A 23,668-nucleotide genomic window follows, 5' to 3' on the forward strand; every position below is an offset into this window, starting at 1 on the left:
GCATGACTAGCAGAGTGGCGCAGCGGAAGCGTGCTGGGCCCATAACCCAGAGGTCGATGGATCGAAACCATCCTCTGCTACTTGCTCTTTCTTCATTATCTAAGGCAATCTTAAATTGGTAAACTTGTGGTAGAAACTTTGTTTCTTTTCTGTTTAGTTAAAGAAAAAAGTCAATTACAATCTCAGCTCATTTTAACAGAATGCTGCTGCCAGTCTTTATGTCAAAATCAACATACTTTCTTTTCTTTACCCTAACAGTGCTCTGGTTACATAGGTAAAAATCGACCTTGCCCATAGCAAAACAATGCAGGTTTCCAAAATGATAAATCTAGTTCACATATTCATGGTGAAATGGGACAATGATGGAGTCCAAAAAATTTTCACACTTAAAAAAAAAAAAAAAAAAAAAGCGGAGGGACACTTGGATAGCTGAAATGGTGTAGAGCAGTTTATTTTTCTTCCTGTGAACTTGTTTTTTCTAGGGAGACACTATACTCAGGAAACATTTAGCTGCCATTGCATATGGAATTGGTTTTTGGCAACAATACAAGAATAAATGCTTGTGCACAGGCTTTATTCATGGACTTGGCTTCGTAGGACACTTTTTAGAAAGTCCGTTTTGGTAGCGTAACTACAAGGTAGGAACAGGGAGAGCAATTTTAATACTAATTTGGTTTCCACAGTCTGTCCAATATATTTACCTCTGCAACCAGTTGCTAAATTGGATTTCCAAAGTATGAAGTTGAGTAAAACTGTCTAGAACAAACTAAACTCACCATTGATAGGCATGAAGGTAATTGGATCAGAGGCACCCCACACCTCAAGAGGATGGATTAGATGATGTCTAAAAATTGATATGAAAACCAGTCATCTACGTCCCTGGGTGGGCTTGAACCACCAACCTTTCGGTTAACAGCCGAACACGCTAACCAATTGCGCCACAGAGACAACTTGCAGCGTGTGTTCATGGCATGGGCTGAAATGCATTATTCCGGACAAATTTCATGACATTTCATTACTGTTCTTTATCTGCCAACCAACAAAAATAAATATTGGTTCTTTCCTGGGTTGCCTCAAACCTTCAGGAGTCAACAAACATTGCATGACTAGCAGAGTGGCGCAGCGGAAGCGTGCTGGGCCCATAACCCAGAGGTCGATGGATCGAAACCATCCTCTGCTACTTGCTCTTTCTTCATTATCTAAGGCAATTCTAAATTGGTAAACTTGTGGTAGAAACTTTGTTTCTTTTCTGTTTAGTTAAAGAAAAAAGTCAATTACAATCTCAGCTCATTTTAACAGAATGCTGCTGCCAGTCTTTATGTCAAAATCAACATACTTTCTTTTCTTTACCCTAACAGTGCTCTGGTTACATAGGTAAAAATCGACCTTGCCCATAGCAAAACAATGCAGGTTTCCAAAATGATAAATCTAGTTCACATATTCATGGTGAAATGGGACAATGATGGAGTCCAAAAAATTTTCACACTTAAAAAAAAAAAAAAAAAAAAAGCGGAGGGACACTTGGATAGCTGAAATGGTGTAGAGCAGTTTATTTTTCTTCCTGTGAACTTGTTTTTTCTAGGGAGACACTATACTCAGGAAACATTTAGCTGCCATTACATATGGAATTGGTTTTTGGCAACAATACAAGAATAAATGCTTGTGCACAGGCTTTATTCATGGACTTGGCTTCGTAGGACACTTTTTAGAAAGTCCGTTTTGGTAGCGTAACTACAAGGTAGGAACAGGGAGAGCAATTTTAATACTAATTTGGTTTCCACAATCTGTCCAATATATTTACCTCTGCAACCAGTTGCTAAATTGGATTTCCAAAGTATGAAGTTGAGTAAAACTGTCTAGAACAAACTAAACTCACCATTGATAGCCATGAAGGTAATTGGATCAGAGGCACCCCACACCTCAAGAGGATGGATTAGATGATGTCTAAAAATTGATATGAAAACCAGTCATCTACGTCCCTGGGTGGGCTTGAACCACCAACCTTTCGGTTAACAGCCGAACACGCTAACCAATTGCGCCACAGAGACAACTTGCAGCGTGTGTTCATGGCATGGGCTGAAATGCATTATTCCGGACAAATTTCATGACATTTCATTACTGTTCTTTATCTGCCAACCAACAAAAATAAATATTGGTTCTTTCCTGGGTTGCCTCAAACCTTCAGGAGTCAACAAACATTGCATGACTAGCAGAGTGGCGCAGCGGAAGCGTGCTGGGCCCATAACCCAGAGGTTGATGGATCGAAACCATCCTCTGCTACTTGCTCTTTCTTCATTATCTAAGGCAATCTTAAATTGGTAAACTTGTGGTAGAAACTTTGTTTCTTTTCTGTTTAGTTAAAGAAAAAAGTCAATTACAATCTCAGCTCATTTTAACAGAATGCTGCTGCCAGTCTTTATGTCAAAATCAACATACTTTCTTTTCTTTACCCTAACAGTGCTCTGGTTACATAGGTAAAAATCGACCTTGCCCATAGCAAAACAATGCAGGTTTCCAAAATGATAAATCTAGTTCACATATTCATGGTGAAATGGGACAATGATGGAGTCCAAAAAATTTTCACACTTAAAAAAAAAAAAAAAAAAAAAGCGGAGGGACACTTGGATAGCTGAAATGGTGTAGAGCAGTTTATTTTTCTTCCTGTGAACTTGTTTTTTCTAGGGAGACACTATACTCAGGAAACATTTAGCTGCCATTACATATGGAATTGGTTTTTGGCAACAATACAAGAATAAATGCTTGTGCACAGGCTTTATTCATGGACTTGGCTTCGTAGGACACTTTTTAGAAAGTCCGTTTTGGTAGCGTAACTACAAGGTAGGAACAGGGAGAGCAATTTTAATACTAATTTGGTTTCCACAATCTGTCCAATATATTTACCTCTGCAACCAGTTGCTAAATTGGATTTCCAAAGTATGAAGTTGAGTAAAACTGTCTAGAACAAACTAAACTCACCATTGATAGGCATGAAGGTAATTGGATCAGAGGCACCCCACACCTCAAGAGGATGGATTAGATGATGTCTAAAAATTGATATGAAAACCAGTCATCTACGTCCCTGGGTGGGCTTGAACCACCAACCTTTCGGTTAACAGCCGAACACGCTAACCAATTGCGCCACAGAGACAACTTGCAGCGTGTGTTCATGGCATGGGCTGAAATGCATTATTCCGGACAAATTTCATGACATTTCATTACTGTTCTTTATCTGCCAACCAACAAAAATAAATATTGGTTCTTTCCTGGGTTGCCTCAAACCTTCAGGAGTCAACAAACATTGCATGACTAGCAGAGTGGCGCAGCGGAAGCGTGCTGGGCCCATAACCCAGAGGTCGATGGATCGAAACCATCCTCTGCTACTTGCTCTTTCTTCATTATCTAAGGCAATCTTAAATTGGTAAACTTGTGGTAGAAACTTTGTTTCTTTTCTGTTTAGTTAAAGAAAAAAGTCAATTACAATCTCAGCTCATTTTAACAGAATGCTGCTGCCAGTCTTTATGTCAAAATCAACATACTTTCTTTTCTTTACCCTAACAGTGCTCTGGTTACATAGGTAAAAATCGACCTTGCCCATAGCAAAACAATGCAGGTTTCCAAAATGATAAATCTAGTTCACATATTCATGGTGAAATGGGACAATGATGGAGTCCAAAAAATTTTCACACTTAAAAAAAAAAAAAAAAAAAAAGCGGAGGGACACTTGGATAGCTGAAATGGTGTAGAGCAGTTTATTTTTCTTCCTGTGAACTTGTTTTTTCTAGGGAGACACTATACTCAGGAAACATTTAGCTGCCATTTCATATGGAATTGGTTTTTGGCAACAATACAAGAATAAATGCTTGTGCACAGGCTTTATTCATGGACTTGGCTTCGTAGGACACTTTTTAGAAAGTCCGTTTTGGTAGCGTAACTACAAGGTAGGAACAGGGAGAACAATTTTAATACTAATTTGGTTTCCACAGTCTGTCCAATATATTTACCTCTGCAACCAGTTGCTAAATTGGATTTCCAAAGTATGAAGTTGAGTAAAACTGTCTAGAACAAACTAAACTCACCATTGATAGGCATGAAGGTAATTGGATCAGAGGCACCCCACACCTCAAGAGGATGGATTAGATGATGTCTAAAAATTGATATGAAAACCAGTCATCTATGTCCCTGGGTGGGCTTGAACCATCAACCTTTCGGTTAACAGCCGAACACGCTAACCAATTGCGCCACAGAGACAACTTGCAGCGTGTGTTCATGGCATGGGCTGAAATGCATTATTCCGGACAAATTTCATGACATTTCATTACTGTTCTTTATCTGCCAACCAACAAAAATAAATATTGGTTCTTTCCTGGGTTGCCTCAAACCTTCAGGAGTCAACAAACATTGCATGACTAGCAGAGTGGCGCAGCGGAAGCGTGCTGGGCCCATAACCCAGAGGTTGATGGATCGAAACCATCCTCTGCTACTTGCTCTTTCTTCATTATCTAAGGCAATCCTAAATTGGTAAACTTGTGGTAGAAACTTTGTTTCTTTTCTGTTTAGTTAAAGAAATAAGTCAATTACAATCTCAGCTCATTTTAACAGAATGCTGCTGCCAGTCTTTATGTCAAAATCAACATACTTTCTTTTCTTTACCCTAACAGTGCTCTGGTTACATAGGTAAAAATCGACCTTGCCCATAGCAAAACAATGCAGGTTTCCAAAATGATAAATCTAGTTCACATATTCATGGTGAAATGGGACAATGATGGAGTCCAAAAAATTTTCACACTTAAAAAAAAAAATAAAAAAGCGGAGGGACACTTGGATAGCTGAAATGGTGTAGAGCAGTTTATTTTTCTTCCTGTGAACTTGTTTTTTCTAGGGAGACACTATACTCAGGAAACATTTAGCTGCCATTGCATATGGAATTGGTTTTTGGCAACAATGCAAGAATAAATGCTTGTGCACAGGCTTTATTCATGGACTTGGCTTCGTAGGACACTTTTTAGAAAGTCCGTTTTGGTAGCGTAACTACAAGGTAGGAACAGGGAGAACAATTTTAATACTAATTTGGTTTCCACAGTCTGTCCAATATATTTACCTCTGCAACCAGTTGCTAAATTGGATTTCCAAAGTATGAAGTTGAGTAAAACTGTCTAGAACAAACTAAACTCACCATTGATAGGCATGAAGGTAATTGGATCAGAGGCACCCCACACCTCAAGAGGATGGATTAGATGATGTCTAAAAATTGATATGAAAACCAGTCATCTACGTCCCTGGGTGGGCTTGAACCACCAACCTTTCGTTTAGCAGCCGAACACGCTAACCAATTGCGCCACAGAGACAACTTGCAGCGTGTGTTCATGGCATGGGCTGAAATGCATTATTCCGGACAAATTTCATGACATTTCATTACTGTTCTTTATCTGCCAACCAACAAAAATAAATATTGGTTCTTTCCTGGGTTGCCTCAAACCTTCAGGAGTCAACAAACATTGCATGACTAGCAGAGTGGCGCAGCGGAAGCGTGCTGGGCCCATAACCCAGAGGTCGATGGATTGAAACCATCCTCTGCTACTTGCTCTTTCTTCATTATCTAAGGCAATCCTGAATTGGTAAACTTGTGGTAGAAACTTTGTTTCTTTTATGTTTAGTTAAAGAAAAAAGTCAATTACAATCTCAGCTCATTTTAACAGAATACTGCTGCCAGTCTTTATGTCAAAATCAACATACTTTCTTTTCTTTACCCTAACAGTGCTCTGGTTACATAGGTAAAAATCGACCTTGCCCATAGCAAAACAATGCAGGTTTCCAAAATGATAAATCTAGTTCACATATTCATGGTGAAATGGGACAATGATGGAGTCCAAAAAATTTTCACACTTAAAAAAAAAAAAAAAAAAAGCGGAGGGACACTTGGATAGCTGAAATGGTGTAGAGCAGTTTATTTTTCTTCCTGTGAACTTGTTTTTTCTAGGGAGACACTATACTCAGGAAACATTTAGCTGCCATTGCATATGGAATTGGTTTTTGGCAACAATACAAGAATAAATGCTTGTGCACAGGCTTTATTCATGGACTTGGCTTCGTAGGACACTTTTTAGAAAGTCCGTTTTGGTAGCGTAACTACAAGGTAGGAACAGGGAGAACAATTTTAATACTAATTTGGTTTCCACAGTCTGTCCAATATATTTACCTCTGCAACCAGTTGCTAAATTGGATTTCCAAAGTATGAAGTTGAGTAAAACTGTCTAGAACAAACTAAACTCACCATTGATAGGCATGAAGGTAATTGGATCAGAGGCACCCCACACCTCAAGAGGATGGATTAGATGATGTCTAAAAATTGATATGAAAACCAGTCATCTATGTCCCTGGGTGGGCTTGAACCACCAACCTTTCGGTTAACAGCCGAACACGCTAACCAATTGCGCCACAGAGACAACTTGCAGCGTGTGTTCATGGCATGGGCTGAAATGCATTATTCCTGACAAATTTCATGACATTTCATTACTGTTCTTTATCTGCCAACCAACAAAAATAAATATTGGTTCTTTCCTGGGTTGCCTCAAACCTTCAGGAGTCAACAAACATTGCATGACTAGCAGAGTGGCGCAGCGGAAGCGTGCTGGGCCCATAACCCAGAGGTTGATGGATCGAAACCATCCTCTGCTACTTGCTCTTTCTTCATTATCTAAGGCAATCCTAAATTGGTAAACTTGTGGTAGAAACTTTGTTTCTTTTCTGTTTAGTTAAAGAAATAAGTCAATTACAATCTCAGCTCATTTTAACAGAATGCTGCTGCCAGTCTTTATGTCAAAATCAACATACTTTCTTTTCTTTACCCTAACAGTGCTCTGGTTACATAGGTAAAAATCGACCTTGCCCATAGCAAAACAATGCAGGTTTCCAAAATGATAAATCTAGTTCACATATTCATGGTGAAATGGGACAATGATGGAGTCCAAAAAATTTTCACACTTAAAAAAAAAAAAAAAAAAGCGGAGGGACACTTGGATAGCTGAAATGGTGTAGAGCAGTTTATTTTTCTTCCTGTGAACTTGTTTTTTCTAGGGAGACACTATACTCAGGAAACATTTAGCTGCCATTGCATATGGAATTGGTTTTTGGCAACAATGCAAGAATAAATGCTTGTGCACAGGCTTTATTCATGGACTTGGCTTCGTAGGACACTTTTTAGAAAGTCCGTTTTGGTAGCGTAACTACAAGGTAGGAACAGGGAGAACAATTTTAATACTAATTTGGTTTCCACAGTCTGTCCAATATATTTACCTCTGCAACCAGTTGCTAAATTGGATTTCCAAAGTATGAAGTTGAGTAAAACTGTCTAGAACAAACTAAACTCACCATTGATAGGCATGAAGGTAATTGGATCAGAGGCACCCCACACCTCAAGAGGATGGATTAGATGATGTCTAAAAATTGATATGAAAACCAGTCATCTACGTCCCTGGGTGGGCTTGAACCACCAACCTTTCGTTTAGCAGCCGAACACGCTAACCAATTGCGCCACAGAGACAACTTGCAGCGTGTGTTCATGGCATGGGCTGAAATGCATTATTCCGGACAAATTTCATGACATTTCATTACTGTTCTTTATCTGCCAACCAACAAAAATAAATATTGGTTCTTTCCTGGGTTGCCTCAAACCTTCAGGAGTCAACAAACATTGCATGACTAGCAGAGTGGCGCAGCGGAAGCGTGCTGGGCCCATAACCCAGAGGTCGATGGATTGAAACCATCCTCTGCTACTTGCTCTTTCTTCATTATCTAAGGCAATCCTGAATTGGTAAACTTGTGGTAGAAACTTTGTTTCTTTTATGTTTAGTTAAAGAAAAAAGTCAATTACAATCTCAGCTCATTTTAACAGAATGCTGCTGCCAGTCTTTATGTCAAAATCAACATACTTTCTTTTCTTTACCCTAACAGTGCTCTGGTTACATAGGTAAAAATCGACCTTGCCCATAGCAAAACAATGCAGGTTTCCAAAATGATAAATCTAGTTCACATATTCATGGTGAAATGGGACAATGATGGAGTCCAAAAAATTTTCACACTTAAAAAAAAAAAAAAAAAAAGCGGAGGGACACTTGGATAGCTGAAATGGTGTAGAGCAGTTTATTTTTCTTCCTGTGAACTTGTTTTTTCTAGGGAGACACTATACTCAGGAAACATTTAGCTGCCATTGCATATGGAATTGGTTTTTGGCAACAATACAAGAATAAATGCTTGTGCACAGGCTTTATTCATGGACTTGGCTTCGTAGGACACTTTTTAGAAAGTCCGTTTTGGTAGCGTAACTACAAGGTAGGAACAGGGAGAGCAATTTTAATACTAATTTGGTTTCCACAATCTGTCCAATATATTTACCTCTGCAACCAGTTGCTAAATTGGATTTCCAAAGTATGAAGTTGAGTAAAACTGTCTAGAACAAACTAAACTCACCATTGATAGGCATGAAGGTAATTGGATCAGAGGCACCCCACACCTCAAGAGGATGGATTAGATGATGTCTAAAAATTGATATGAAAACCAGTCATCTACGTCCCTGGGTGGGCTTGAACCACCAACCTTTCGGTTAACAGCCGAACACGCTAACCAATTGCGCCACAGAGACAACTTGCAGCGTGTGTTCATGGCATGGGCTGAAATGCATTATTCCGGACAAATTTCATGACATTTCATTACTGTTCTTTATCTGCCAACCAACAAAAATAAATATTGGTTCTTTCCTGGGTTGCCTCAAACCTTCAGGAGTCAACAAACATTGCATGACTAGCAGAGTGGCGCAGCGGAAGCATGCTGGGCCCATAACCCAGAGGTCGATGGATCGAAACCATCCTCTGCTACTTGCTCTTTCTTCATTATCTAAGGCAATCCTAAATTGGTAAACTTGTGGTAGAAACTTTGTTTCTTTTCTGTTTAGTTAAAGAAAAAAGTCAATTACAATCTCAGCTCATTTTAACAGAATGCTGCTGCCAGTCTTTATGTCAAAATCAACATACTTTCTTTTCTTTACCCTAACAGTGCTCTGGTTACATAGGTAAAAATCGACCTTGCCCATAGCAAAACAATGCAGGTTTCCAAAATGATAAATCTAGTTCACATATTCATGGTGAAATGGGACAATGATGGAGTCCAAAAAATTTTCACACTTAAAAAAAAAAAAAAAAGCGGAGGGACACTTGGATAGCTGAAATGGTGTAGAGCAGTTTATTTTTCTTCCTGTGAACTTGTTTTTTCTAGGGAGACACTATACTCAGGAAACATTTAGCTGCCATTGCATATGGAATTGGTTTTTGGCAACAATACAAGAATAAATGCTTGTGCACAGGCTTTATTCATGGACTTGGCTTCGTAGGACACTTTTTAGAAAGTCCGTTTTGGTAGCGTAACTACAAGGTAGGAACAGGGAGAGCAATTTTAATACTAATTTGGTTTCCACAGTCTGTCCAATATATTTACCTCTGCAACCAGTTGCTAAATTGGATTTCCAAAGTATGAAGTTGAGTAAAACTGTCTAGAACAAACTAAACTCACCATTGATAGGCATGAAGGTAATTGGATCAGAGGCACCCCACACCTCAAGAGGATGGATTAGATGATGTCTAAAAATTGATATGAAAACCAGTCATCTACGTCCCTGGGTGGGCTTGAACCACCAACCTTTCGGTTAACAGCCAAACACGCTAACCAATTGCGCCACAGAGACAACTTGCAGCGTGTGTTCATGGCATGGGCTGAAATGCATTATTCCGGACAAATTTCATGACATTTCATTACTGTTCTTTATCTGCCAACCAACAAAAATAAATATTGGTTCTTTCCTGGGTTGCCTCAAACCTTCAGGAGTCAACAAACATTGCATGACTAGCAGAGTGGCGCAGCGGAAGCGTGCTGGGCCCATAACCCAGAGGTCGATGGATCGAAACCATCCTCTGCTACTTGCTCTTTCTTCATTATCTAAGGCAATCCTAAATTGGTAAACTTGTGGTAGAAACTTTGTTTCTTTTCTGTTTAGTTAAAGAAAAAAGTCAATTACAATCTCAGCTCATTTTAACAGAATGCTGCTGCCAGTCTTTATGTCAAAATCAACATACTTTCTTTTCTTTACCCTAACAGTGCTCTGGTTACATAGGTAAAAATCGACCTTGCCCATAGCAAAACAATGCAGGTTTCCAAAATGATAAATCTAGTTCACATATTCATGGTGAAATGGGACAATGATGGAGTCCAAAAAATTTTCACACTTAAAAAAAAAAAAAAAGCGGAGGGACACTTGGATAGCTGAAATGGTGTAGAGCAGTTTATTTTTCTTCCTGTGAACTTGTTTTTTCTAGGGAGACACTATACTCAGGAAACATTTAGCTGCCATTGCATATGGAATTGGTTTTTGGCAACAATACAAGAATAAATGCTTGTGCACAGGCTTTATTCATGGACTTGGCTTCGTAGGACACTTTTTAGAAAGTCCGTTTTGGTAGCGTAACTACAAGGTAGGAACAGGGAGAGCAATTTTAATACTAATTTGGTTTCCACAGTCTGTCCAATATATTTACCTCTGCAACCAGTTGCTAAATTGGATTTCCAAAGTATGAAGTTGAGTAAAACTGTCTAGAACAAACTAAACTCACCATTGATAGGCATGAAGGTAATTGGATCAGAGGCACCCCACACCTCAAGAGGATGGATTAGATGATGTCTAAAAATTGATATGAAAACCAGTCATCTACGTCCCTGGGTGGGCTTGAACCACCAACCTTTCGGTTAACAGCCAAACACGCTAACCAATTGCGCCACAGAGACAACTTGCAGCGTGTGTTCATGGCATGGGCTGAAATGCATTATTCCGGACAAATTTCATGACATTTCATTACTGTTCTTTATCTGCCAACCAACAAAAATAAATATTGGTTCTTTCCTGGGTTGCCTCAAACCTTCAGGAGTCAACAAACATTGCATGACTAGCAGAGTGGCGCAGCGGAAGCGTGCTGGGCCCATAACCCAGAGGTCAATGGATCGAAACCATCCTCTGCTACTTGCTCTTTCTTCATTATCTAAGGCAATCCTAAATTGGTAAACTTGTGGTAGAAACTTTGTTTCTTTTCTGTTTAGTTAAAGAAAAAAGTCAATTACAATCTCAGCTCATTTTAACAGAATGCTGCTGCCAGTCTTTATGTCAAAATCAACATACTTTCTTTTCTTTACCCTAACAGTGCTCTGGTTACATAGGTAAAAATCGACCTTGCCCATAGCAAAACAATGCAGGTTTCCAAAATGATAAATCTAGTTCACATATTCATGGTGAAATGGGACAATGATGGAGTCCAAAAAATTTTCACACTTAAAAAAAAAAAAAAAGCGGAGGGACACTTGGATAGCTGAAATGGTGTAGAGCAGTTTATTTTTCTTCCTGTGAACTTGTTTTTTCTAGGGAGACACTATACTCAGGAAACATTTAGCTGCCATTGCATATGGAATTGGTTTTTGGCAACAATACAAGAATAAATGCTTGTGCACAGGCTTTATTCATGGACTTGGCTTCGTAGGACACTTTTTAGAAAGTCCGTTTTGGTAGCGTAACTACAAGGTAGGAACAGGGAGAGCAATTTTAATACTAATTTGGTTTCCACAGTCTGTCCAATATATTTACCTCTGCAACCAGTTGCTAAATTGGATTTCCAAAGTATGAAGTTGAGTAAAACTGTCTAGAACAAACTAAACTCACCATTGATAGGCATGAAGGTAATTGGATCAGAGGCACCCCACACCTCAAGAGGATGGATTAGATGATGTCTAAAAATTGATATGAAAACCAGTCATCTACGTTCCTGGGTGGGCTTGAACCACCAACCTTTCATGGACTTGGCTTCGTAGGACACTTTTTAGAAAGTCCGTTTTGGTAGCGTAACTACAAGGTAGGAACAGGGAGAGAAATTTTAATACTAATTTGGTTTCCACAGTCTGTCCAATATATTTACCTCTGCAACCAGTTGCTAAATTGGATTTCCAAAGTATGAAGTTGAGTAAAACTGTCTAGAACAAACTAAACTCACCATTGATAGGCATGAAGGTAATTGGATCAGAGGCACCCCACACCTCAAGAGGATGGATTAGATGATGTCTAAAAATTGATATGAAAACCAGTCATCTACGTCCCTGGGTGGGCTTGAACCACCAACCTTTCGGTTAACAGCCGAACACACTAACCAATTGCGCCACAGAGACAACTTGCAGCGTGTGTTCATGGCATGGGCTGAAATGCATTATTCCGGACAAATTTCATGACATTTCATTACTGTTCTTTATCTGCCAACCAACAAAAATAAATATTGGTTCTTTCCTGGGTTGCCTCAAACCTTCAGGAGTCAACAAACATTGCATGACTAGCAGAGTGGCGCAGCGGAAGCGTGCTGGGCCCATAACCCAGAGGTCGATGGATTGAAACCATCCTCTGCTACTTGCTCTTTCTTCATTATCTAAGGCAATCCTAAATTGGTAAACTTGTGGTAGAAACTTTGTTTCTTTTCTGTTTAGTTAAAGAAAAAAGTCAATTACAATCTCAGCTCATTTTAACAGAATGCTGCTGCCAGTCTTTATGTCAAAATCAACATACTTTCTTTTCTTTACCCTAACAGTGCTCTGGTTACATAGGTAAAAATCGACCTTGCCCATAGCAAAACAATGCAGGTTTCCAAAATGATAAATCTAGTTCACATATTCATGGTGAAATGGGACAATGATGGAGTCCAAAAAATTTTCACACTTAAAAAAAAAAAAAAAAAAAGCGGAGGGACACTTGGATAGCTGAAATGGTGTAGAGCAGTTTATTTTTCTTCCTGTGAACTTGTTTTTTCTAGGGAGACACTATACTCAGGAAACATTTAGCTGCCATTGCATATGGAATTGGTTTTTGGCAACAATACAAGAATAAATGCTTGTGCACAGGCTTTATTCATGGACTTGGCTTCGTAGGACACTTTTTAGAAAGTCCGTTTTGGTAGCGTAACTACAAGGTAGGAACAGGGAGAGCAATTTTAATACTAATTTGGTTTCCACAATCTGTCCAATATATTTACCTCTGCAACCAGTTGCTAAATTGGATTTCCAAAGTATGAAGTTGAGTAAAACTGTCTAGAACAAACTAAACTCACCATTGATAGGCATGAAGGTAATTGGATCAGAGGCACCCCACACCTCAAGAGGATGGATTAGATGATGTCTAAAAATTGATATGAAAACCAGTCATCTACGTCCCTGGGTGGGCTTGAACCACCAACCTTTCGGTTAACAGCCGAACACGCTAACCAATTGCGCCACAGAGACAACTTGCAGCGTGTGTTCATGGCATGGGCTGAAATGCATTATTCCGGACAAATTTCATGACATTTCATTACTGTTCTTTATCTGCCAACCAACAAAAATAAATATTGGTTCTTTCCTGGGTTGCCTCAAACCTTCAGGAGTCAGCAAACATTGCATGACTAGCAGAGTGGCGCAGCGGAAGCGTGCTGGGCCCATAACCCAGAGGTCGATGGATCAAAACCATCCTCTGCTACTTGCTCTTTCTTCATTATCTAAGGCAATCCTAAATTGGTAAACTTGTGGTAGAAACTTTGTTTCTTTTCTGTTTAGTTAAAGAAAAAAGTCAATTACAATCTCAGCTCATTTTAACAGAATGCTGCTGCCAGTCTTTATGTCAAAATCAACATACTTTCTTTTCTTTACCCTAACAGTGCTCTGGTTACATAGGTAAAAATCGACCTTGCCCATAGCAAAACAATGCAGGTTTCCAAAATGATAAATCTAGTTCACATATTCATGGTGAAATGGGACAATGATGGAGTCCAAAAAATTTTCACACTTAAAAAAAAAAAAAAAAGCGGAGGGACACTTGGATAGCTGAAATGGTGTAGAGCAGTTTATTTTTCTTCCTGTGAACTTGTTTTTTCTAGGGAGACACTATACTCAGGAAACATTTAGCTGCCATTGCATATGGAATTGGTTTTTGGCAACAATACAAGAATAAATGCTTGTGCACAGGCTTTATTCATGGACTTGGCTTCGTAGGACACTTTTTAGAAAGTCCGTTTTGGTAGCGTAACTACAAGGTAGGAACAGGGAGAGCAATTTTAATACTAATTTGGTTTCCACAGTCTGTCCAATATATTTACCTCTGCAACCAGTTGCTAAATTGGATTTCCAAAGTATGAAGTTGAGTAAAACTGTCTAGAACAAACTAAACTCACCATTGATAGGCATGAAGGTAATTGGATCAGAGGCACCCCACACCTCAAGAGGATGGATTAGATGATGTCTAAAAATTGATATGAAAACCAGTCATCTACGTCCCTGGGTGGGCTTGAACCACCAACCTTTCGGTTAACAGCCGAACACGCTAACCAATTGCGCCACAGAGACAACTTGCAGCGTGTGTTCATGGCATGGGCTGAAATGCATTATTCCGGACAAATTTCATGACATTTCATTACTGTTCTTTATCTGCCAACCAACAAAAATAAATATTGGTTCTTTCCTGGGTTGCCTCAAACCTTCAGGAGTCAACAAACATTGCATGACTAGCAGAGTGGTGCAGCGGAAGCGTGCTGGGCCCATAACCCAGAGGTCAATGGATCGAAACCATCCTCTGCTACTTGCTCTTTCTTCATTATCTAAGGCAATCCTAAATTGGTAAACTTGTGGTAGAAACTTTGTTTCTTTTCTGTTTAGTTAAAGAAAAAAGTCAATTACAATCTCAGCTCATTTTAACAGAATGCTGCTGCCAGTCTTTATGTCAAAATCAACATACTTTCTTTTCTTTACCCTAACAGTGCTCTGGTTACATAGGTAAAAATCGACCTTGCCCATAGCAAAACAATGCAGGTTTCCAAAATGATAAATCTAGTTCACATATTCATGGTGAAATGGGACAATGATGGAGTCCAAAAAATTTTCACACTTAAAAAAAAAAAAAAAAAAAAGCGGAGGGACACTTGGATAGCTGAAATGGTGTAGAGCAGTTTATTTTTCTTCCTGTGAACTTGTTTTTTCTAGGGAGACACTATACTCAGGAAACATTTAGCTGCCATTGCATATGGAATTGGTTTTTGGCAACAATACAAGAATAAATGCTTGTGCACAGGCTTTATTCATGGACTTGGCTTCGTAGGACACTTTTTAGAAAGTCCGTTTTGGTAGCGTAACTACAAGGTAGGAACAGGGAGAGCAATTTTAATACTAATTTGGTTTCCACAGTCTGTCCAATATATTTACCTCTGCAACCAGTTGCTAAATTGGATTTCCAAAGTATGAAGTTGAGTAAAACTGTCTAGAACAAACTAAACTCACCATTGATAGGCATGAAGGTAATTGGATCAGAGGCACCCCACACCTCAAGAGGATGGATTAGATGATGTCTAAAAATTGATATGAAAACCAGTCATCTACGTCCCTGGGTGGGCTTGAACCACCAACCTTTCGGTTAACAGCCGAACACACTAACCAATTGCGCCACAGAGACAACTTGCAGCGTGTGTTCATGGCATGGGCTGAAATGCATTATTCCGGACAAATTTCATGACATTTCATTACTGTTCTTTATCTGCCAACCAACAAAAATAAATATTGGTTCTTTCCTGGGTTGCCTCAAACCTTCAGGAGTCAACAAACATTGCATGACTAGCAGAGTGGCGCAGCGGAAGCGTGCTGGGCCCATAACCCAGAGGTCGATGGATCGAAACCATTCTCTGCTACTTGCTCTTTCTTCATTATCTAAGGCAATCCTAAATTGGTAAACTTGTGGTAGAAACTTTGTTTCTTTTCTGTTTAGTTAAAGAAAAAAGTCAATTACAATCTCAGCTCATTTTAACAGAATGCTGCTGCCAGTCTTTATGTCAAAATCAACATACTTTCTTTTCTTTACCCTAACAGTGCTCTGGTTACATAGGTAAAATCGACCTTGCCCATAGCAAAACAATGCAGGTTTCCAAAATGATAAATCTAGTTCACATATTCATGGTGAAATGGGACAATGATGGAGTCCAAAAAATGTTCACACTTAAAAAAAAAAAAAAAAAAAAAGCGGAGGGACACTTGGATAGCTGAAATGGTGTAGAGCAGTTTATTTTTCTTCCTGTGAACTTGTTTTTTCTAGGGAGACACTATACTCAGGAAACATTTAGCTGCCATTGCATATGGAATTGGTTTTTGGCAACAATACAAGAATAAATGCTTGTGCACAGGCTTTATTCATGGACTTGGCTTCGTAGGACACTTTTTAGAAAGTCCGTTTTGGTAGCGTAACTACAAGGTAGGAACAGGGAGAGCAATTTTAATACTAATTTGGTTTCCACAGTCTGTCCAATATATTTACCTCTGCAACCAGTTGCTAAATTGGATTTCCAAAGTATGAAGTTAAGTAAAACTGTCTAGAACAAACTAAACTCACCATTGATAGGCATGAAGGTAATTGGATCAGAGGCACCCCACACCTCAAGAGGATGGATTAGATGATGTCTAAAAATTGATATGAAAACCAGTCATCTACGTCCCTGGGTGGGCTTGAACCACCAACCTTTTGGTTAACAGCCGAACACACTAACCAATTGCGCCACAGAGACAACTTGCAGCGTGTGTTCATGGCATGGGCTGAAATGCATTATTCCGGACAAATTTCATGACATTTCATTACTGTTCTTTATCTGCCAACCAACAAAAATAAATATTGGTTCTTTCCTGGGTTGCCTCAAACCTTCAGGAGTCAACAAACATTGCATGACTAGCAGAGTGGCGCAGCGGAAGCGTGCTGGGCCCATAACCCAGAGGTCGATGGATCGAAACCATCCTCTGCTACTTGCTCTTTCTTCATTATCTAAGGCAATCCTAAATTGGTAAACTTGTGGTAGAAGCTTTGTTTCTTTTCTGTTTAGTTAAAGAAAAAAGTCAATTACAATCTCAGCTCATTTTAACAGAATGCTGCTGCCAGTCTTTATGTCAAAATCAACATACTTTCTTTTCTTTACCCTAACAGTGCTCTGGTTACATAGGTAAAAATCGACCTTGCCCATAGCAAAACAATGCAGGTTTCCAAAATGATAAATCTAGTTCACATATTCATGGTGAAATGGGACAATGATGGAGTCCAAAAAATTTTCACACTTAAAAAAAAAAAAAAAGCGGAGGGACACTTGGATAGCTGAAATGGTGTAGAGCAGTTTATTTTTCTTCCTGTGAACTTGTTTTTTCTAGGGAGACACTATACTCAGGAAACATTTAGCTGCCATTGCATATGGAATTGGTTTTTGGCAACAATACAAGAATAAATGCTTGTGCACAGGCTTTATTCATGGACTTGGCTTCGTAGGACACTTTTTAGAAAGTCCGTTTTGGTAGCGTAACTACAAGGTAGGAACAGGGAGAGCAATTTTAATACTAATTTGGTTTCCACAGTCTGTCCAATATATTTACCTCTGCAACCAGTTGCTAAATTGGATTTCCAAAGTATGAAGTTGAGTAAAACTGTCTAGAACAAACTAAACTCACCATTGATAGGCATGAAGGTAATTGGATCAGAGGCACCCCACACCTCAAGAGGATGGATTAGATGATGTCTAAAAATTGATATGAAAACCAGTCATCTACGTTCCTGGGTGGGCTTGAACCACCAACCTTTCATGGACTTGGCTTCGTAGGACACTTTTTAGAAAGTACGTTTTGGTAGCGTAACTACAAGGTAGGAACAGGGAGAGCAATTTTAATACTAATTTGGTTTCCACAGTCTGTCCAATATATTTACCTCTGCAACCAGTTGCTAAATTGGATTTCCAAAGTATGAAGTTGAGTAAAACTGTCTAGAACAAACTAAACTCACCATTGATAGGCATGAAGGTAATTGGATCAGAGGCACCCCACACCTCAAGAGGATGGATTAGATGATGTCTAAAAATTGATATGAAAACCAGTCATCTACGTCCCTGGGTGGGCTTGAACCACCAACCTTTCGGTTAACAGCCAAACACGCTAACCAATTGCGCCACAGAGACAACTTGCAGCGTGTGTTCATGGCATGGGCTGAAATGCATTATTCCGGACAAATTTCATGACATTTCATTACTGTCCTTTATCTGCCAACCAACAAAAATAAATATTGGTTCTTTCCTGGGTTGCCTCAAACCTTCAGGAGTCAACAAACATTGCATGACTAGCAGAGTGGCGCAGCGGAAGCGTGCTGGGCCCATAACCCAGAGGTCGATGGATCGAAACCATCCTCTGCTACTTGCTCTTTCTTCATTATGTAAGGCAATCCTGAATTGGTAAACTTGTGGTAGAAACTTTGTTTCTTTTATGTTTAGTTAAAGAAAAAAGTCAATTACAATCTCAGCTCATTTTAACAGAATGCTGCTGCCAGTCTTTATGTCAAAATCAACATACTTTCTTTTCTTTACCCTAACAGTGCTCTGGTTACATAGGTAAAAATCGACCTTGCCCATAGCAAAACAATGCAGGTTTCCAAAATGATAAATCTAGTTCACATATTCATGGTGAAATGGGACAATGATGGAGTCCAAAAAATTTTCACACTTAAAAAAAAAAAAAAAAAAGCGGAGGGACACTTGGATAGCTGAAATGGTGTAGAGCAGTTTATTTTTCTTCCTGTGAACTTGTTTTTTCTAGGGAGACACTATACTCAGGAAACATTTAGCTGCCATTGCATATGGAATTGGTTTTTGGCAACAATACAAGAATAAATGCTTGTGCACAGGCTTTATTCATGGACTTGGCTTCGTAGGACACTTTTTAGAAAGTCCGTTTTGGTAGCGTAACTACAAGGTAGGAACAGGGAGAGCAATTTTAATACTAATTTGGTTTCCACAATCTGTCCAATATATTTACCTCTGCAACCAGTTGCTAAATTGGATTTCCAAAGTATGAAGTTGAGTAAAACTGTCTAGAACAAACTAAACTCACCATTGATAGGCATGAAGGTAATTGGATCAGAGGCACCCCACACCTCAAGAGGATGGATTAGATGATGTCTAAAAATTGATATGAAAACCAGTCATCTACGTCCCTGGGTGGGCTTGAACCACCAACCTTTCGGTTAACAGCCGAACACGCTAACCAATTGCGCCACAGAGACAACTTGCAGCGTGTGTTCATGGCATGGGCTGAAATGCATTATTCCGGACAAATTTCATGACATTTCATTACTGTTCTTTATCTGCCAACCAACAAAAATAAATATTGGTTCTTTCCTGGGTTGCCTCAAACCTTCAGGAGTCAACAAACATTGCATGACTAGCAGAGTGGCGCAGCGGAAGCGTGCTGGGCCCATAACCCAGAGGTCGATGGATCAAAACCATCCTCTGCTACTTGCTCTTTCTTCATTATCTAAGGCAATCCTAAATTGGTAAACTTGTGGTAGAAACTTTGTTTCTTTTCTGTTTAGTTAAAGAAAAAAGTCAATTACAATCTCAGCTCATTTTAACAGAATGCTGCTGCCAGTCTTTATGTCAAAATCAACATACTTTCTTTTCTTTACCCTAACAGTGCTCTGGTTACATAGGTAAAAATCGACCTTGCCCATAGCAAAACAATGCAGGTTTCCAAAATGATAAATCTAGTTCACATATTCATGGTGAAATGGGACAATGATGGAGTCCAAAAAATTTTCACACTTAAAAAAAAAAAAAAAAAAAAGCGGAGGGACACTTGGATAGCTGAAATGGTGTAGAGCAGTTTATTTTTCTTCCTGTGAACTTGTTTTTTCTAGGGAGACACTATACTCAGGAAACATTTAGCTGCCATTGCATATGGAATTGGTTTTTGGCAACAATACAAGAATAAATGCTTGTGCACAGGCTTTATTCATGGACTTGGCTTCGTAGGACACTTTTTAGAAAGTCCGTTTTGGTAGCGTAACTACAAGGTAGGAACAGGGAGAGCAATTTTAATACTAATTTGGTTTCCACAATCTGTCCAATATATTTACCTCTGCAACCAGTTGCTAAATTGGATTTCCAAAGTATGAAGTTGAGTAAAACTGTCTAGAACAAACTAAACTCACCATTGATAGGCATGAAGGTAATTGGATCAGAGGCACCCCACACCTCAAGAGGATGGATTAGATGATGTCTAAAAATTGATATGAAAACCAGTCATCTACGTCCCTGGGTGGGCTTGAACCACCAACCTTTCGGTTAACAGCCGAACACGCTAACCAATTGCGCCACAGAGACAACTTGCAGCGTGTGTTCATGGCATGGGCTGAAATGCATTATTCCGGACAAATTTCATGACATTTCATTACTGTTCTTTATCTGCCAACCAACAAAAATAAATATTGGTTCTTTCCTGGGTTGCCTCAAACCTTCAGGAGTCAACAAACATTGCATGACTAGCAGAGTGGCGCAGCGGAAGCGTGCTGGGCCCATAACCCAGAGGTCGATGGATCAAAACCATCCTCTGCTACTTGCTCTTTCTTCATTATCTAAGGCAATCCTAAATTGGTAAACTTGTGGTAGAAACTTTGTTTCTTTTCTGTTTAGTTAAAGAAAAAAGTCAATTACAATCTCAGCTCATTTTAACAGAATGCTGCTGCCAGTCTTTATGTCAAAATCAACATACTTTCTTTTCTTTACCCTAACAGTGCTCTGGTTACATAGGTAAAAATCGACCTTGCCCATAGCAAAACAATGCAGGTTTCCAAAATGATAAATCTAGTTCACATATTCATGGTGAAATGGGACAATGATGGAGTCCAAAAAATTTTCACACTTAAAAAAAAAAAAAAAAGCGGAGGGACACTTGGATAGCTGAAATGGTGTAGAGCAGTTTATTTTTCTTCCTGTGAACTTGTTTTTTCTAGGGAGACACTATACTCAGGAAACATTTAGCTGCCATTGCATATGGAATTGGTTTTTGGCAACAATACAAGAATAAATGCTTGTGCACAGGCTTTATTCATGGACTTGGCTTCGTAGGACACTTTTTAGAAAGTCCGTTTTGGTAGCGTAACTACAAGGTAGGAACAGGGAGAGCAATTTTAATACTAATTTGGTTTCCACAGTCTGTCCAATATATTTACCTCTGCAACCAGTTGCTAAATTGGATTTCCAAAGTATGAAGTTGAGTAAAACTGTCTAGAACAAACTAAACTCACCATTGATAGGCATGAAGGTAATTGGATCAGAGGCACCCCACACCTCAAGAGGATGGATTAGATGATGTCTAAAAATTGATATGAAAACCAGTCATCTACGTCCCTGGGTGGGCTTGAACCACCAACCTTTCGGTTAACAGCCGAACACGCTAACCAATTGCGCCACAGAGACAACTTGCAGCGTGTGTTCATGGCATGGGCTGAAATGCATTATTCCGGACAAATTTCATGACATTTCATTACTGTTCTTTATCTGCCAACCAACAAAAATAAATATTGGTTCTTTCCTGGGTTGCCTCAAACCTTCAGGAGTCAACAAACATTGCATGACTAGCAGAGTGGTGCAGCGGAAGCGTGCTGGGCCCATAACCCAGAGGTCAATGGATCGAAACCATCCTCTGCTACTTGCTCTTTCTTCATTATCTAAGGCAATCCTAAATTGGTAAACTTGTGGTAGAAACTTTGTTTCTTTTCTGTTTAGTTAAAGAAAAAAGTCAATTACAATCTCAGCTCATTTTAACAGAATGCTGCTGCCAGTCTTTATGTCAAAATCAACATACTTTCTTTTCTTTACCCTAACAGTGCTCTGGTTACATAGGTAAAAATCGACCTTGCCCATAGCAAAACAATGCAGGTTTCCAAAATGATAAATCTAGTTCACATATTCATGGTGAAATGGGACAATGATGGAGTCCAAAAAATTTTCACACTTAAAAAAAAAAAAAAAGCGGAGGGACACTTGGATAGCTGAAATGGTGTAGAGCAGTTTATTTTTCTTCCTGTGAACTTGTTTTTTCTAGGGAGACACTATACTCAGGAAACATTTAGCTGCCATTGCATATGGAATTGGTTTTTGGCAACAATACAAGAATAAATGCTTGTGCACAGGCTTTATTCATGGACTTGGCTTCGTAGGACACTTTTTAGAAAGTCCGTTTTGGTAGCGTAACTACAAGGTAGGAACAGGGAGAGCAATTTTAATACTAATTTGGTTTCCACAGTCTGTCCAATATATTTACCTCTGCAACCAGTTGCTAAATTGGATTTCCAAAGTATGAAGTTGAGTAAAACTGTCTAGAACAAACTAAACTCACCATTGATAGGCATGAAGGTAATTGGATCAGAGGCACCCCACACCTCAAGAGGATGGATTAGATGATGTCTAAAAATTGATATGAAAACCAGTCATCTACGTTCCTGGGTGGGCTTGAACCACCAACCTTTCATGGACTTGGCTTCGTAGGACACTTTTTAGAAAGTCCGTTTTGGTAGCGTAACTACAAGGTAGGAACAGGGAGAGCAATTTTAATACTAATTTGGTTTCCACAGTCTGTCCAATATATTTACCTCTGCAACCAGTTGCTAAATTGGATTTCCAAAGTATGAAGTTGAGTAAAACTGTCTAGAACAAACTAAACTCACCATTGATAGGCATGAAGGTAATTGGATCAGAGGCACCCCACACCTCAAGAGGATGGATTAGATGATGTCTAAAAATTGATATGAAAACCAGTCATCTACGTCCCTGGGTGGGCTTGAACCACCAACCTTTCGGTTAACAGCCGAACACACTAACCAATTGCGCCACAGAGACAACTTGCAGCGTGTGTTCATGGCATGGGCTGAAATGCATTATTCCGGACAAATTTCATGACATTTCATTACTGTTCTTTATCTGCCAACCAACAAAAATAAATATTGGTTCTTTCCTGGGTTGCCTCAAACCTTCAGGAGTCAACAAACATTGCATGACTAGCAGAGTGGCGCAGCGGAAGCGTGCTGGGCCCATAACCCAGAGGTCGATGGATTGAAACCATCCTCTGCTACTTGCTCTTTCTTCATTATCTAAGGCAATCCTAAATTGGTAAACTTGTGGTAGAAACTTTGTTTCTTTTCTGTTTAGTTAAAGAAAAAAGTCAATTACAATCTCAGCTCATTTTAACAGAATGCTGCTGCCAGTCTTTATGTCAAAATCAACATACTTTCTTTTCTTTACCCTAACAGTGCTCTGGTTACATAGGTAAAAATCGACCTTGCCCATAGCAAAACAATGCAGGTTTCCAAAATGATAAATCTAGTTCACATATTCATGGTGAAATGGGACAATGATGGAGTCCAAAAAATTTTCACACTTAAAAAAAAAAAAAAAAAAAAAAGCGGAGGGACACTTGGATTGCTGAAATGGTGTAGAGCAGTTTATTTTTCTTCCTGTGAACTTGTTTTTTCTAGGGAGACACTATACTCAGGAAACATTTAGCTGCCATTGCATATGGAATTTTTTTTTTGGACACAATACAAGAATAAATGCTTGTGCACAGGCTTTATTCATGGACTTGGCTTCGTAGGACACTTTTTAGAAAGTCCGTTTTGGTAGCGTAACTACAAGGTAGGAACAGGGAGAGCAATTTTAATACTAATTTGGTTTCCACAGTCTGTCCAATATATTTACCTCTGCAACCAGTTGCTAAATTGGATTTCCAAAGTATG

General features: G+C 39.2%; 20 non-coding genes across 20 annotated transcripts; all 20 read right to left on the reverse strand.

The window, feature by feature from the left end:
• Positions 1–874: 874 nt before the first annotated feature.
• On the reverse strand, positions 875–948 carry TRNAN-GUU (transfer RNA asparagine (anticodon GUU)). The gene has a single exon. It is a non-coding gene; the product is annotated as a tRNA-Asn (tRNA).
• A 1,026-nt stretch (positions 949–1,974) lies between these two features.
• Positions 1,975–2,048, reverse strand: TRNAN-GUU (transfer RNA asparagine (anticodon GUU)). Its single transcript has one exon. It is a non-coding gene; the product is annotated as a tRNA-Asn (tRNA).
• A 1,026-nt stretch (positions 2,049–3,074) lies between these two features.
• TRNAN-GUU (transfer RNA asparagine (anticodon GUU)) lies at positions 3,075–3,148 on the reverse strand. Its single transcript has one exon. It is a non-coding gene; the product is annotated as a tRNA-Asn (tRNA).
• A 1,026-nt stretch (positions 3,149–4,174) lies between these two features.
• Positions 4,175–4,248, reverse strand: TRNAN-GUU (transfer RNA asparagine (anticodon GUU)). The gene has a single exon. It is a non-coding gene; the product is annotated as a tRNA-Asn (tRNA).
• A 1,023-nt stretch (positions 4,249–5,271) lies between these two features.
• Positions 5,272–5,345, reverse strand: TRNAS-GCU (transfer RNA serine (anticodon GCU)). The gene has a single exon. It is a non-coding gene; the product is annotated as a tRNA-Ser (tRNA).
• A 1,024-nt stretch (positions 5,346–6,369) lies between these two features.
• Positions 6,370–6,443, reverse strand: TRNAN-GUU (transfer RNA asparagine (anticodon GUU)). The gene has a single exon. It is a non-coding gene; the product is annotated as a tRNA-Asn (tRNA).
• Positions 6,444–7,466: 1,023 nt separating this feature from the next.
• On the reverse strand, positions 7,467–7,540 carry TRNAS-GCU (transfer RNA serine (anticodon GCU)). Its single transcript has one exon. It is a non-coding gene; the product is annotated as a tRNA-Ser (tRNA).
• A 1,024-nt stretch (positions 7,541–8,564) lies between these two features.
• On the reverse strand, positions 8,565–8,638 carry TRNAN-GUU (transfer RNA asparagine (anticodon GUU)). Its single transcript has one exon. It is a non-coding gene; the product is annotated as a tRNA-Asn (tRNA).
• Positions 8,639–9,659: 1,021 nt separating this feature from the next.
• Positions 9,660–9,733, reverse strand: TRNAN-GUU (transfer RNA asparagine (anticodon GUU)). Its single transcript has one exon. It is a non-coding gene; the product is annotated as a tRNA-Asn (tRNA).
• A 1,020-nt stretch (positions 9,734–10,753) lies between these two features.
• TRNAN-GUU (transfer RNA asparagine (anticodon GUU)) lies at positions 10,754–10,827 on the reverse strand. The gene has a single exon. It is a non-coding gene; the product is annotated as a tRNA-Asn (tRNA).
• A 1,348-nt stretch (positions 10,828–12,175) lies between these two features.
• TRNAN-GUU (transfer RNA asparagine (anticodon GUU)) lies at positions 12,176–12,249 on the reverse strand. Its single transcript has one exon. It is a non-coding gene; the product is annotated as a tRNA-Asn (tRNA).
• A 1,024-nt stretch (positions 12,250–13,273) lies between these two features.
• TRNAN-GUU (transfer RNA asparagine (anticodon GUU)) lies at positions 13,274–13,347 on the reverse strand. The gene has a single exon. It is a non-coding gene; the product is annotated as a tRNA-Asn (tRNA).
• A 1,021-nt stretch (positions 13,348–14,368) lies between these two features.
• Positions 14,369–14,442, reverse strand: TRNAN-GUU (transfer RNA asparagine (anticodon GUU)). Its single transcript has one exon. It is a non-coding gene; the product is annotated as a tRNA-Asn (tRNA).
• A 1,025-nt stretch (positions 14,443–15,467) lies between these two features.
• On the reverse strand, positions 15,468–15,541 carry TRNAN-GUU (transfer RNA asparagine (anticodon GUU)). Its single transcript has one exon. It is a non-coding gene; the product is annotated as a tRNA-Asn (tRNA).
• Positions 15,542–16,566: 1,025 nt separating this feature from the next.
• On the reverse strand, positions 16,567–16,640 carry TRNAN-GUU (transfer RNA asparagine (anticodon GUU)). The gene has a single exon. It is a non-coding gene; the product is annotated as a tRNA-Asn (tRNA).
• A 1,348-nt stretch (positions 16,641–17,988) lies between these two features.
• TRNAN-GUU (transfer RNA asparagine (anticodon GUU)) lies at positions 17,989–18,062 on the reverse strand. The gene has a single exon. It is a non-coding gene; the product is annotated as a tRNA-Asn (tRNA).
• A 1,023-nt stretch (positions 18,063–19,085) lies between these two features.
• TRNAN-GUU (transfer RNA asparagine (anticodon GUU)) lies at positions 19,086–19,159 on the reverse strand. The gene has a single exon. It is a non-coding gene; the product is annotated as a tRNA-Asn (tRNA).
• Positions 19,160–20,184: 1,025 nt separating this feature from the next.
• TRNAN-GUU (transfer RNA asparagine (anticodon GUU)) lies at positions 20,185–20,258 on the reverse strand. Its single transcript has one exon. It is a non-coding gene; the product is annotated as a tRNA-Asn (tRNA).
• A 1,021-nt stretch (positions 20,259–21,279) lies between these two features.
• On the reverse strand, positions 21,280–21,353 carry TRNAN-GUU (transfer RNA asparagine (anticodon GUU)). Its single transcript has one exon. It is a non-coding gene; the product is annotated as a tRNA-Asn (tRNA).
• Positions 21,354–22,701: 1,348 nt separating this feature from the next.
• TRNAN-GUU (transfer RNA asparagine (anticodon GUU)) lies at positions 22,702–22,775 on the reverse strand. Its single transcript has one exon. It is a non-coding gene; the product is annotated as a tRNA-Asn (tRNA).
• Positions 22,776–23,668: the final 893 nt, after the last annotated feature.

Source organism: Mixophyes fleayi, unplaced genomic scaffold (assembly GCF_038048845.1).
Source record: "Mixophyes fleayi isolate aMixFle1 unplaced genomic scaffold, aMixFle1.hap1 Scaffold_86, whole genome shotgun sequence".
NCBI lineage: Eukaryota > Metazoa > Chordata > Amphibia > Anura > Limnodynastidae > Mixophyes > Mixophyes fleayi.